This window comes from Syngnathus typhle, linkage group LG13 (assembly GCF_033458585.1).
Source record: "Syngnathus typhle isolate RoL2023-S1 ecotype Sweden linkage group LG13, RoL_Styp_1.0, whole genome shotgun sequence".
NCBI classification, from domain to species: Eukaryota; Metazoa; Chordata; class Actinopteri; order Syngnathiformes; family Syngnathidae; genus Syngnathus; species Syngnathus typhle.
Window position 1 is genome coordinate 8,839,361 of NC_083750.1, and position 13,777 is coordinate 8,853,137.

General features: G+C 42.0%; 1 protein-coding gene across 4 annotated transcripts in view; it reads left to right on the plus strand.

Annotated features, from left to right (window-relative positions):
• Window positions 1-13,777, plus strand: part of LOC133165618 (dehydrogenase/reductase SDR family member 12-like) — a 38,041-nt gene that overhangs the window by 14,366 nt on the left and 9,898 nt on the right. For all 4 annotated transcript variants that reach the window (XM_061295412.1, XM_061295415.1, XM_061295414.1 and 1 more), the window contains exon 4: window positions 9,387-9,473. The gene's annotated coding sequence lies outside the window, so the exon portion shown is untranslated. The remainder of the gene's footprint in view (window positions 1-9,386; window positions 9,474-13,777) is intronic.

Consider the following 13,777-nt stretch of genomic DNA (forward strand, 5'->3'; position numbering starts at 1 on the left):
ATGGAGGGAAAAAGAAGATGGGAACAATCCAGCATCCCTTAGAGTGCAGTCTGTGAGTCACTTAAAGCGTAATTAATATTAACAGCAAAAGCCTATTTTTACATCAGTCGTTTTTTTTTCTTTCCCCTACATGTGCGTTTGCTCATACACACACTGCGCATCTCCAGCTTGGATGTGTGTATGGAACTGTGGGAGCGTGCTTCAGTGTGTGTGTGTGTGTAGATGACAGAGATGGTGTGGGTGGGAGTTGGCCCAAGCAGCCCTCCCTCCTACCCACAGCTCTAGCGAGGGGAAAGTAGAGCAGTAGAGCACACGTGAGGCAGCGAGAGCGTGGATTATTGCACTTGAGCTCTGCGCATGTGTGCACATCCAAATAGGGGGGGGTCGATGAAAGGCCGCATGAGCAATAACTTCATGCTGGCACGGTATCTTTTTATATATTTGTATTTGCATGCCGGCTCATAAATTGGATTTACACTTCTTAAAATAGTTTTCATTTTTAAAATGCCCACGTGTAAACAACGGAATCCAAATTGTGACAATTGATGCCTGAGTCAAGCCCACAAAATAGGAAAAAGTGCAATGTTGAAAACCACTTTAAACATATCGTATAATGCATTTAGAAACAAATCTCTCACTTCGCTTTATGGGAAAATTGAAATGGCAATATAATAGGAACCTTGGAAAAATTCAAGTTGGATTAAACAATGGAACTGGTCAAATGTCGCCCCGCTGCCTACAAAAAGACAAAGAAAAAGCTAAATACATGCAGCGTTAATCTTTTGATCACGTTTCACCTTCTGCTCTCGGGCTTGTTAATCCAGCACGATGGTTCATCCCAGTTGTGATCAGGGAAGCCCTCTTCAGCCAGACACAATGCCTCCATTTTATTTTCTGTGCACGTACTCAACACCTTCAGAAAACACACACCGTTTGAAGCGGCAAAGCGCGTCCGGCGGGATATAACGTGCCCGCTGAAATGGGTCGTCAAATGTAGCTGCGTTAAACCCGAGCTCATAAATGTGGACTCCGTGCTATAATGCATTAGTGCACACTTGATGCACTCACGTTTACAGCACACTTGCTGCCCGCTCGCCCGCCACTACTGTTTGGGTCACTTTGCACGCTTAAGTGAAGAGATTATTGGAGGGAACTAATCTGTGTAATATTAGTTTTTGGGACACATGGACAAATAGTGACTTGAGCTCACTGTGAAAAATATTGCTGCAGTGTTGTCTATATATGTTATTTTTGCATAATTATGTACAATTCTCATTCTTCATTTTTTACTTTTTTAAACTGACGCCTATTCTGATATTTTGGCGGGATGAAATTCCAACATGAATCGGCCAACTATTAATAAACGGTAAAGCTATGAAGTACAGGCAAAATATTTGATAATTTTACAATACTTTATATGTTAGAATTCTAATTCATGACCAAGAGAAAATTTAAAAAGAATAATCTGCTGAATTTTTATTTTTTAATTTTTAATGCGGAGTTTATTTTTGTTGTAAGGCAGAATTTCAGAATTTCAGCTACAAACGTTTCTCAGATAATTTTAGATAAAATAGGAACTGATGGGTCAACACATGCAATAAAATATTTTTACAGAGATTACAATATAGAAAGATTGTGTATTAGTGTGTTGGCATTTGGGCGATGAGCTTCAAACCAAAAAAACAAGTGAAATAAATAACTCAGCCGGCTGGTCTGAGATTTTTTATTTTTTTTTAATTTAGAACAAAACAACCAAGCCATTGTGTTGCGCATTGTACATTAAAAGATCAACATACAAGCACACAAGCAGCCTTCTGTTGAAGTGTGATTACTCACCAGTAGAGCTGCAGCATTAGGTTGCATGGAAAACTCCCTCATCCAATTTAATGAAAAACATCACTCTGAAATAACAGCTGGATTTACCCCCCCCCTCCCCTCGTATAATGAATGTTTGATGATGTTGTGAAGGCCAAATTTGAATTCTTGTTTTTGATTTTACACTGGGTTTGTCATTTGTGCTATTCTTCTGAAATGATCCAACAAGGTTATCAGTCCAGTGAAAATTGTCAAAAATTGCCGACGTTAATATTGGCAAAGATCCAGACGACATAAAGCCAAATTCATACCAAGCGACCAAAATGACCTTCCGACTCCGGACGTCAACAAACTCAGCGTGCCGTTCGTATTCCCATCATTTCTATCTTCATCGAGGGTAAATCCATCATCTTCTGTCAACCCCTCCGCTATAATCTTTACCCATCTCTCTTGTCACACATTCCTCTCGCTCGGGTCGAGAAAGCACGCGGCCAGATGTGCAGGGATTCCACTGCGAAACATCTGCCCCCCCGCCCCCCCCACCGGGGCTTCACATGCATCAAAAACAAACAAGCTTCTCGCGAGCATACGAGGACAAGACTAATATAAATAAAAAAATCATAACAGATGTCAAAGACTCCAGCAATTAAACAGTCGGCTGACGTTTTGAGGAAGAACGTAAATATGGGGGGAAAACCGCTTCTAGGGTATCAATATAAAGAAATCGAATCAAAATAATTAGGGATGACGTGGTAATGGAGTAAGGCCTTGCCATTTGTCGATTTCATTGGGTCAGGCGGCATCGAAGGGCTCGACAGCTCCTTCTCGCTATTTATTTAAGTGACACCTTCCAGCAGAGTAGCAGCTGTCAGCAGCAGGCGTTGGCAGGCGGGCGCACACTTCACACACACGGACACACACACAAACAAAATATGCTTAATGTAAATACTATGAAGATGAAGTCCAAAAAAAAAAGGTGTCAAGTTTGGCGATTAAAAACACTTGGCTTTTAAGTGTTCACTCAGAAGTGACTTGATGGCACCTCAAGTCGTTATTAGTTCTAAAAGTCACGTTCTGTTCCCATTACGTCCTGGCTGACATTTTGGCATTAGAAGATGATGTCACTTTTATGGCCGCGTTCTTCTATGAAAAAAAAAAACGTATTTCTAAAATGTGAAGCCAAATTTGTCGTAGAGTACAATGACATTAAGATTATTAAGAGTATTATAATTAGATTACCGTATTTTCCGGACTATAAGGCGCACCTAAAAACCTACAATTTTCTCGAAAGCCTACAGTGCGCCTTATAGTCCAGTGCGCCTTATATAAGAACAAAGTTTTAAAATGGGCCGTTCATTGGAGGTATAGTCCGGTGCGCCTTATAGTCCGGAAAATACGGTACATTAAACTGCCAAGGAATACTTGACTTAACTTTTGATTGGTTTAGATGTCTCTCTATATTTTGATTTTCACTAATCATGGATTAGTCATAAACTAGGATTTTTCTCCCGTTCAAACTGATCTAATGTTTTGTAGAAAAGCAAAGAAAAAAAGAATCAAGTTCAAATCTTTGACTTAACACACACACACACACATCTCAAAGTTTGCTTTGGTGCCTTGGTGGTAGTTATGTAATGTTTGCTGCACATTGCCACCAGACGAACCCGACGCACGCCAATGTGTCGACTCCCTCCCGAAACGTTCAGGGACCTCGTCCACTTTTTCTGCACACACGCGACAACAAAGAGTATCATCCCTATCGGTCATAAAAGGTGCATTGCCGCTCGATATGCCCGAGAGCCAAAGCGAGATTCCACGGTTTCCATTTTTACACGCCATGCTCGCCTCCCTGCTCTTCTCCAAACAGCCCGCTCCCGAGTCTCTTCCAGGCCCTGTTTCCATAGTAACGGGTTACCATGGAAACTAGGTGACAGTGCAGCATGTCCTGTCTTCTTAATGCAGACGGGAGGTGTTTAAGGAGGGAAAGTTTCCTTTTTTTTTTTTAGCCGCCATGTTTGCCGAGATGAGGACTCGATCATACGTGACGTTTTGTTTTGTGGAACTGCATCGCGTTTAGTGAAGGTTATTCCACCAAGTTCTTCACGAGTGCTTCAAATAACAGCACACGGAGATAAAAGTTCTTTTTCGGTTGCCTTCAATCTAGGAACGGTCAAAAGATAACAAAGCGCCACGAAGGAGGGAGGGAGGGAGGGGCGGAGCGAAGAGTCCGGCGAACCCGCAGTTCCAACTCCAGTACTCTAAATGCTCCTCTGTCGATCCAAATTTGTGAGAAGCCTCTACCTGTGTTGCACCACCATTTGTGTTGCAATATCCACTACAACACAATTTGTTAGTCTGTCTCAAGAACTGAAAATTGTGGGATTGGCAAAACAGTCAGTCTGACTTGCATGTGAGTTTGATGTCAAAGTGTTTGACCAGAAAAAAAAAAAATTGCTGTCTGCATCACTTATGCTTGATGTGCACTTGAAAAAAGCCAGATAATATCCCAGACTGTACAGCACCATCTATTTGAGTCAGCTCCCACTCAATGTGTTCGTCATTTCACCAATCCATTTTGGACAATTCGATGCTCCTGACCTCTTGAGAGCAATTTAGGAAAGTGCATTCCAGTTCACAAAAGCAAAGGTCCATTAAGGCATGCTTGGATGAGATTGGTATGAGAGAACTTGAGAGCCCTGACCTCAATCGACTTCAGTATTCAGGATCAACTTTATTTGACGGCAGCTCTGCCAACTAGTCACAATGATGGTGCATTTTTTACAAAGCCGTAATGGAGTCTTTCCTCACCCCCTCTGTCACCATCTGCTGCACTGCAGCCAAGGACAAGGGCAGACTCCGGCGGATTGCTCACTCCGCACTGAGGCTAATTGGATGCAATCTTCCTGGCCTGCACATCTCCATTTGTGTGTGTAAAATCTTTGCGCCGGCTAACAGCCGCTTGCGCTAGGTGTAAGTGACACCGCGGGAGTTGTGACAATCAACGGCAATATTGAACTGGCGGATTGGCAGCTCGAACAATCAAGTGAAAACTGGGCCGACTTGCAGAGTTGAGCCAGGATTCAACGTTGCCGCCAATCAGACGTGCTAATTGCAAACTTCAATCGAACACGTAAGAGATAACGGCGTGATTACTGTCATGTCTGGATGGCGAATCTATCTATTTTTTGGCTTCTCTCATCCCAGCTTCAGTCTCTCCTCCCTTCACAGTCAAGCTGCCTGACACTTGCCCAGTGTTACCGTATAATGAGACAATAGCAGCGCGCTTTTATCCAATTTTCCCGTAATGAGTATTGATCTGTCTTTGTGTGAGGAGCTGCTGGGTTGCAGATGCACTGGACGGGAATTTTTTTTTTTTTTTTTTATGATAGTAAATGGAATAAATTATTTATTGTCAGTCTGCAGGACACATTCATTATGGTGGAACCTTGTTTTTTTGGTTCTGAAACCGAATCATACAAAATCCAAAGCAACCTTACCCCATGGAAACAATGTATATCCAACTAATTCGTTCCGGACACTGAAACCCACGAACAAAAGTATATATTTTATGGAGAATAACCATAGTTTTACAAACAAAAACAGTGTGAAATATATATAAATGACTAATGAAGTGGAAAAAAAATCTGACTATTGATGGTATTTTATAAGTTCTTTATTGAATACTGTAGTTTCCCACCTTCAAGATTTAGTAGTCACACACCGAGCACAATTCAGCTAGCATTTAGCCCAAGGACATGTAGAGAAAATATTTTACTCTCATAAATGCTTATCATAATAAAATATTGCCCAATAAGCAAACATCTAGGTACTCACCAGGATAGTCTGTTTTACGCAACATAGTGCTGGTTACTGACTCAACTGAACCTTCGCTTGGGCCTAAATGACTGCAGCAGAAAGATGGACACTAATTGGCTCTTCCTGTCCTTCATTGCACGGATACACACACACACACGCAATGTGACTGTATTTAGAAGAGGTTGCAGATGTGTGTTATGTAAAAGTTTATCGATAGAGAACAGATTGGAGCAGACTATTAAACCTCGATGGGGGAGATTTTTTTTTTTTTGCAGGTTGTTATGGAAACTGCTCTGCACAAGTCTTTCTACTGCAGATTCTCTCCCAAGCATAAAAGTATATTTGTGCTGCAACAAATTGTATTCTGCATAGAAACAAACATCCCCAGTTCTGCTGCTTCTACTAATGTTGCGCAATTCCAGTTAGATTCCGAATCCTCTAAGGGGCGAATTTGATGAAGTTCGTTACGTTTGCAGGCGACATGCATATTTTGTTTGAGTTTGCAATGACGCCTCAGAAAATAAAGACTAAAATCCACAGCCGGAGTTAATCTTTTGATGCTGTGAGAGTTAGTGTGACTCACTGCTTAGAGCAGGCAGGCAAGTTCACCCACCCCAGAAATTAAATTCTCAAGTGTTGTTCTTTCGGGACTTTCAAGTTCCACAGTCATCACGATCGAATCATTTCAACTGTTTTTGTGGACATCCTTTTTTTTTTTCATACTGTTCAATGTTGCCCAGGAGTCCGAAGAAGAGATGACTCGTCATTCTCAAGACAGGCTCAAGTATTTTTTCAAGCCACATGGGCACAAAATTATCCAATCCAGAGCGTGTTTTGGGAATTTAAAGGACAGCTGCTCCTAAATACTAAATCAAAGTAAAGTCTGGCCCACTGACCAATTAAGATGGTGCCAGATTCCCGTGGCCAGCCCTTTGGGAGAACCTCTGAGCAGGCAGACACACTGGCCCATTTTCTCCTCCTCCTCCGGTTGCTGCCAACCAACACTTTGTGGCTGGACTTAGCTAAATTACAGCACAGGCCATGCATTTGGTACCCCAACTCACATAAAGAAAAAAAACATGCGCAAATTTTAACCACGACATTCAGTGACTTTTTAATAGTCTCTCAAAATTGTCTCGAAGATTCGTACTGTAAAAACGTTTAGGGACCACGACGAAAATATCAGTCGTCATGTTCGAGTCACCTACTTAGTCATTCAACCCAGACTTTTCACCGCTGCTAGTTTTTTTTTTTTCTCACGTCGAATCATCATTGTCGTCTCATCATATTGTAGACAAGCTAATAGCTACAATAAACGAATCACACCCACACGTTGCGACCTTAATTGATAATTACATATTAGTGCAATTTGAGTGCTTGGTATGTATTTGAAATGTTTTTGACAATAAAAGGTTCATGTAACGACACACACACACACGGAGGGGAGCAGAATATGCTAATGTGAAACTGTGCCAAACGTGTCACTGTATCAGCCGCTCACATTCTGCTCCTTTTTTTTTTTTTTTTTTTTGGTGTGGCTTCTAGTCCTCTGAGTTTTGGGGATTCTCCAACTGCCGCGATGAAATTATTAATTACACATTACCTCCGTCATCAAAGTTGTGCACCATCTTGTCATCATCCAAGAATAGCTTCTTCTCTTTTAATGAATTCGCTACCATTGATCAAAATGACTTTCCGCTTTGATCGTGGAGTCAAGAATCGTCGCTTGCAGAACATGGGCGGGCGTGACAGGGAGACTTGTGTGCAGCCTGACAATGGGAGGCTGTGGGTGTTTTGAAGTATGTCTCTGTGTGAAAAGTAGTTTAGCAATTAAAGCAAAAACTCTCCTCCTGGTCCCCGCTGAAAAGAGAAGACAGGATGGGTGAGGAGAGACAGCTTGTGGGAGGGAAGTGGGGGGGGAGATAACCAAAGGAACGCAGATAAAAGCAGGTTATTTTTGTTGAAAAGGGAAGAGAGGCTTTTAATTTTAGATCGGCGTGTCCAATCGCCATAAGGGGAGGGTGTTCTGTTTGAATGTGACAGGTTGGTGGTTATTTTTCTTATTTTTTTTGGAGGGGTGGGTGTGATTCCCATTTCATTTTTTGGACAGAGCTGACCTAGCCAAAAGCTTTTCGTTTTCTTTATGTTGAGAAAGAACAATTGGGAGCCACGCTTATTGACTTAAAATACAAAGCCCTACCTGAAGCCAACGCACCAATTAGGCCGCAAAGGCCGACTTTGTTTTTTTGACACCGCTCGACACATTCCCCGTTCTTTGCGACTATAAAAGATTTCAACCGGGCTTGTTAATAAAACTTTCCGAGCTAACGAAGGCAAGACTTCCACTTCTACTGCCTGTTGTTACTGTTTGGAGCGAAGAGCTCTCCTGTTCTGACCTACATACATTATCGTGACCAAACACCAAAGTCTTGTTTTTCTGGTCTCCATGGAAACATGTGGTATGAAGGGTGGGAAGAGATGCGGCAAGTTGAAAGGCTGGATGTTGTTGCGTGCCTCCCTCCACAGTGTGCTGCTGACAAGCCCACACAACTTGCTCTCGGAGAAAACGCGGGCGATGATTGGTGACGAGGAGGGTTAGCGTCTTAGCAATGTGGAAGTGCATTTGCAGTTGCACAAGAGGATTATATATCGAAGAGTCAATAAAATTAAAGTTTTGGAGTGGCCAACTTAAATCCAATTTGAATGTTATGTTGTGACCTTCAACAGGTTGGGGAGTCATTTTTAAAATCTAAAAAAAAAAAGGTATTTTGTCATTTTACTATTCTATGAATCCCCCTGAAACAACTTTCATTTTTCATTTCCAGCCAAGAGATGCCCATACACAACTTGAGGTCTCATCAGAAATGTATGGGCAGCACATTATATATATATTATTTAAATGAGCTTAATATTTAATTTTATTTGTATTATATTATTATATATTAATTTATATTTAATATTTAATAGACAGGTGGCTTCATGTCTATTTCTTCCCGACAAAGCAAGAACTGACGTAATGTTTAGGGGGGTAACGTCTTCGATGTAGAATTCATGTGTGTAGTGGGTGGGCGGCAGAGATGTAGTGTGAGTTGGGTGAGGATGGAGGAAGGGAGGAAGGGAGGGATCTAGAATCCAACTCTGCCCCCCCTCTCCGTGATCCATCAGTGTGTCAACGTGTCCTAATCTCCCAGTGGATCAGCGTGATCAGGATTATGTATGCTTGTTACACTTGTGCACATGAGCTCCACTTTCCCTTCATGACATGTCTGAGACAAATTCACACGTGCGCTCATACCCAACAAAGCATCTTTTGGGCCGAGGAGGCTTCATAGACTTCAACCCATTTTACTCTTCAAGGCAAGAATGAAGAGAAAACAAATTAAGCTGCAACAAGCCCTGAAGGAAAAAACAGCAGAAGAGATGAGCTTTGTTAGCAAAGACCTCACTCCCCTCCCTTTTTTTTTTTTCTCTCTTCGGCACGTTTTCGCCACGCACATGCATGGCTGCGGGCTACGGCTGAGGTGAAAGCGAGGCGGCCTCCTTCAGGGGAGGTGGGTGGTCAGCGTGCTACGTTTGACCAGTAAACAACGGTGAAGAAAACGCCAGGCGGCTTTATGAAATATGACCTAAATAACACAAACACCTCCTCTAATGCATCTACCTTTGTGTGTGTGTATGCACTCTCTAGTAGAAGCACAAAATGCCTCACCACTATGTGTGTGTGTGTTTTCCATGGCACCGTGATATCTCTAAAGGACAGTCTGCTGTGGGCCGTGGAGGTCTGCTGTCTGGAGATACGTAGTCCCCCATTGTGGTCTTCACTGCGTCACATATTGAGGAAAGTGAGTCAAATACAAACACGCACGCACCCATCGATCGAACGGTGAGGTTTGTGGCTGGTGTCGCTTTTAGAAACTCATGAGACAAATAGAATGTTAAATTAGGCTGACATTGTCTTGTTGGTTGACCACGTTTGAGAATTAAGGTGAACTTTCTGGTTTGGCTTTCATTTATAGCAAAATATTTGAATCCATGGACTGCAGCTGCTGCTTCTATTTAATCACATATTTCAGGGGTGGCCTTTTTTTTTTTTTTGCGGGCCGCATTGTAGTCATAGCTTTTTTTGAAGGGCCATTATGACTGTCAACCCAAATAAATGTATGGGCACCTCATTAGTTAGTTAGTTAGTTAGTTAGTTAGTTAGTTAGTTAGTTAGTTAGTTAGTTTTGGGTCCAAACAATAATCGAAACCATCATACAACTTTTTTAAAAAAGTTACACATTACAAAAGATTAAAATAAATAACACAATAGATTAAAATAAAGTATATATAAATATACAGTAAAAGCTACAAAACAAACTGACAAATAACTCGTTTTCAAATCAGACGAGTAAAAACTGGTCAAATATTTAAAAAAAAAAAAAGATATTCTTAAAAGTGAAGATCATTTGTAATTTTAGTAATGACTCAAAGTCGATGCAAAATTTGTCTTCGCGGGCCACATAAAATGATGTGGCGGGCCGTATCTGGCCCCCGGGCCTTGAGTTTGACACATGTGACATATTTGATCAATTTTATGTGACATCTCAGAGCCCCTGTAAGTGTAATATTTAAAAAAAATAAAAATCTGAAATAGTCAAATCTAGAATCTAATGCCCAAACTGCTTGATTTCATTGTTGTCACACACCTTCACCTTGCAGCGGGACTACCAAGGAATCCTCCTGGGTCGTTTTTAATGAGGCGCTCATCTTACCCGCATTGCTGTGCACCGAGACAGGTCAACTCACGAGCACACAAGCTTCCACCGCCTCGCTGAATAATTGACAAGAGGCCACATTGTCACGTGTGCCAAGCGAGTTGTGCATGTCAAATCAATCTTGAAGAACTAGTGCGCTTACCTTATGATTAGATCTAGCTTAGCTCATCACCCAGCGGCTCTCGTTGAAACCTGAACATCCTGCTACTTGGTAATCGCAAACTTAGCAATAGCAAACTTGCTCTAAACAATAATTTAACCTACAGAGAAATTCATTTTAAACAATAACATGAACACAAATTAGAATGAGAAATCCCAAATTATTATAACCTTGGTTTGGAACGGATTAATAACACTTATATTGTTTCCAATTGGAAATCTCACTTCAGCTTCTGTATGATTTGGTTTGAGGCAGACATATGGCCAACTCCAACCTTCTCTGTGCATGACATCATTCATTTGACATCCCCCGCTCTCACTTTTTCTCCCTGCCACAGTGATGAGTAAATAATTCATGTTCAGGCTGCTTTTCGGTGCCGGTAAATCATGTGAGCTGAAAGCATCCACGTGCTCGTCTTCCCTCGGAAGGAGTAGGGGGCGGAGCCAGTGTGCTTCCAACAGCCCGGCGTGGAGGTCACACATAAATACGTCTTCCGTTTTCGATTGCCAATAGGAAAAAATAATCTGAAAACACCATCACCGTGTTTTAAATCGATGTTGTGACTCAACATTAGCTGTCTAAGCATTAGCATCTGTGTTAGCATTATATTCTATGTTGTTGTCTTGAATACTGTTTTGCCATGGATAATTATTTTCTAGGCTGTCAATTAGTCACATTTTTTTTTTCTCTGCTGGATTACAGTAAGGCTCCAAACTAAAATACCCATCAAAACTCTGTGTATGTGTCTCTGGTTTTATAATTGGCTGTTGTGGTTGTGTAGTACAGGCACAACATTGACTTTTACACAATTTGCAGGACAGACCAGAGTGTGTAGTCGGTGTAGGCAGAGTCGTTTGTCCTCCATGTACGTAAAGGCCCAGTCTATTAATATGTCACATCATCTGCACGGAGGAATGTTGCGGTTTGTCACACACCCTGATGCACACAAAATAGTTGAGAGCGCCTAAGAGATAAGTCTCAAGGGCTGCTTCAGTATTTAGACAAAGTGCAGACAGACAGACAGACAGACAGGAAGTGTGGTGACTGGTGTGCACATTAATAAAGGAGAAATCATTTATTTTTAATTCCCCCCACCGAGATGTAATTACATGCTATTTTTAAGACTCGGCTGTGATTTTTCATGCGGCTCTTCTTTCTTTCCATACGAATAGTTGTTTCAGCGAAACGTGCAATGTCTCTTTAGTGCCCACACCAACTCTTGTCACTTCATATATAAAAGGATTGTGTCATTTCCTGGCTCGGACATGGTGCTTGGGAAGGCCTATTTGTGACTAATGGACCAAATACTCATTTCACAAGTCGCAGTTTGGCAGATAGTGAACGATTCTTCAAAAGAGAGGCTCCCAGCTTTTTTTATTGTCACTGCCAGCCTAAACAGAAAAAAAAAAAGACATTGTGTATTTAAAACAACCAGATAGTTTCATGTTTAAATTTGCTAGCTTAATGCTAATAAAATATAGCACCTATGTTCGGTTCGTTAACCCTTTCAACGAGGGCTTAAACGCAAATGGCGCGGCAACACCCGTAGACAGACGATTGAACAGCACTCGGTCATATTTATGGTGTGCAATGAACGATTAATATTAGTGCCATACTAAGGATCCAAGTAGCAGAGACATGTCTTTGCAACCCGAAAAGTTCGATGATCATGCTCATTGGAGAGTTTGGCTGCTGTCTGGTTTCCATGGTTACAAATGAGTGGAAAGCCCTGGAAGGTTGAAAATCAGCTTGACTTCTATTAAGCCAGGCAGGACATTCAGCAGGAGGGAGTTTATGTAAGTCATTGGTCCCGAGGGGGGGGGGGGGGGGGGGGGGGGGGGGGGGGGGGGGGTTAGGTTGACCACCAATGCAATTTGTATTCATTCTGCATTTGTAGTCTCACATTGCACTGCAGTTGCTTTTGCTTGTAGGCCTCGTCTAGATCTTCTCCTCCACTTATACAGTATTGAAACTTGGCTTGTATTCCTCTGATGGCCTGATTGATGCACAATGACCGAGGGCCCGCATTTAACTTGACTGGACTCGTGTTATATAACGGCAAAGTGAGCCTCATGCACTGGAACTTTTCTGAAAAAGTGGTTTCTGCACCTATACCGGGTTTACTGAACAATAAATATAGTCATTAAAAATGTGTTTTTAAAGTGGTGTAATATTTTTAAAATGTCTAAATGTGTTGCTGCGCCATTTGTGTTCAGATATCTTTTCCATTATGCGCTGCTGCTTTTGTTATTTAACATTTTTGACAACCCCCCCATTTCCTGCCGCCCCTTGCCAATTGTCCTTCATGCTCTGTGGGCCAAGGGTAGTAACAGCACTAATCTACCGCAGGCTCCATGCCTTGCTCACTCCATCGCTCTTCTTCTCACTAGACCGCCCCCCCCGACTATTGATTGGTTTGAGTGCCTCGAGTGTGTGCGTTTTTGTGTGTTGTTAGCACTCACGCAAACGAAACCATGGCATGTTAGCCCCCAAAGTGTTTTTCCCTCCTCTGTCACGTCTCGTTGAAACTGAGTCATGACTGTGTACAAATGCTCCAAGTGCGCTGTTTACTTTTACAATCTCTTCCGCGTGATGTATCGCCAAGCGGTTTCATTTACTCCATATATTTAATTTCGCTCGTCATTCGTATGCCGTCACTTTGTGAATTCATCCCTGAAGGCTGACAGTTGACGACTTTTACGTGTTTTTTTTTTTCCCCCACAATGCGTCACCGAGTAGAAGATCGATTATTTCGTTGCACAAGATTATTACGCAGGTTTTGAATCGATCTTTGTGGGATCCTGAATTCAATCCATAACCCTTTTTATGATGTTTAAATCGCAACACGCTTGTCGTCTGCGATCCAGAACTGTTCATTTAAATCGTATTAAATCTCCTCACAACGACATAAGAATAAACCCCGGAGGTTGGCAAATGGGAAGCCATTGGATGCAGTGGGGACCGGCGCAAACATTGCTGCATATCAGCCCATCTCTCCCGAGGCAGCGTAATGGCACAATATACTTATGTAACCGAATATTAATGGAAGACCGCTCGGCCGGTGGGGGTTAAAGTGGAATCAGATCAAAGCTCGCGTTCACTTCCAGCCAAGAGCTGAGAAAAGCTTTGTGTGGACATCGCTGAACCGCTCAAAAAGTAGACAGTGAACATTCCAGACAAACAAACAGGATATAAATAATGATTTTGAAATAAATGTACCTCTTTGCGC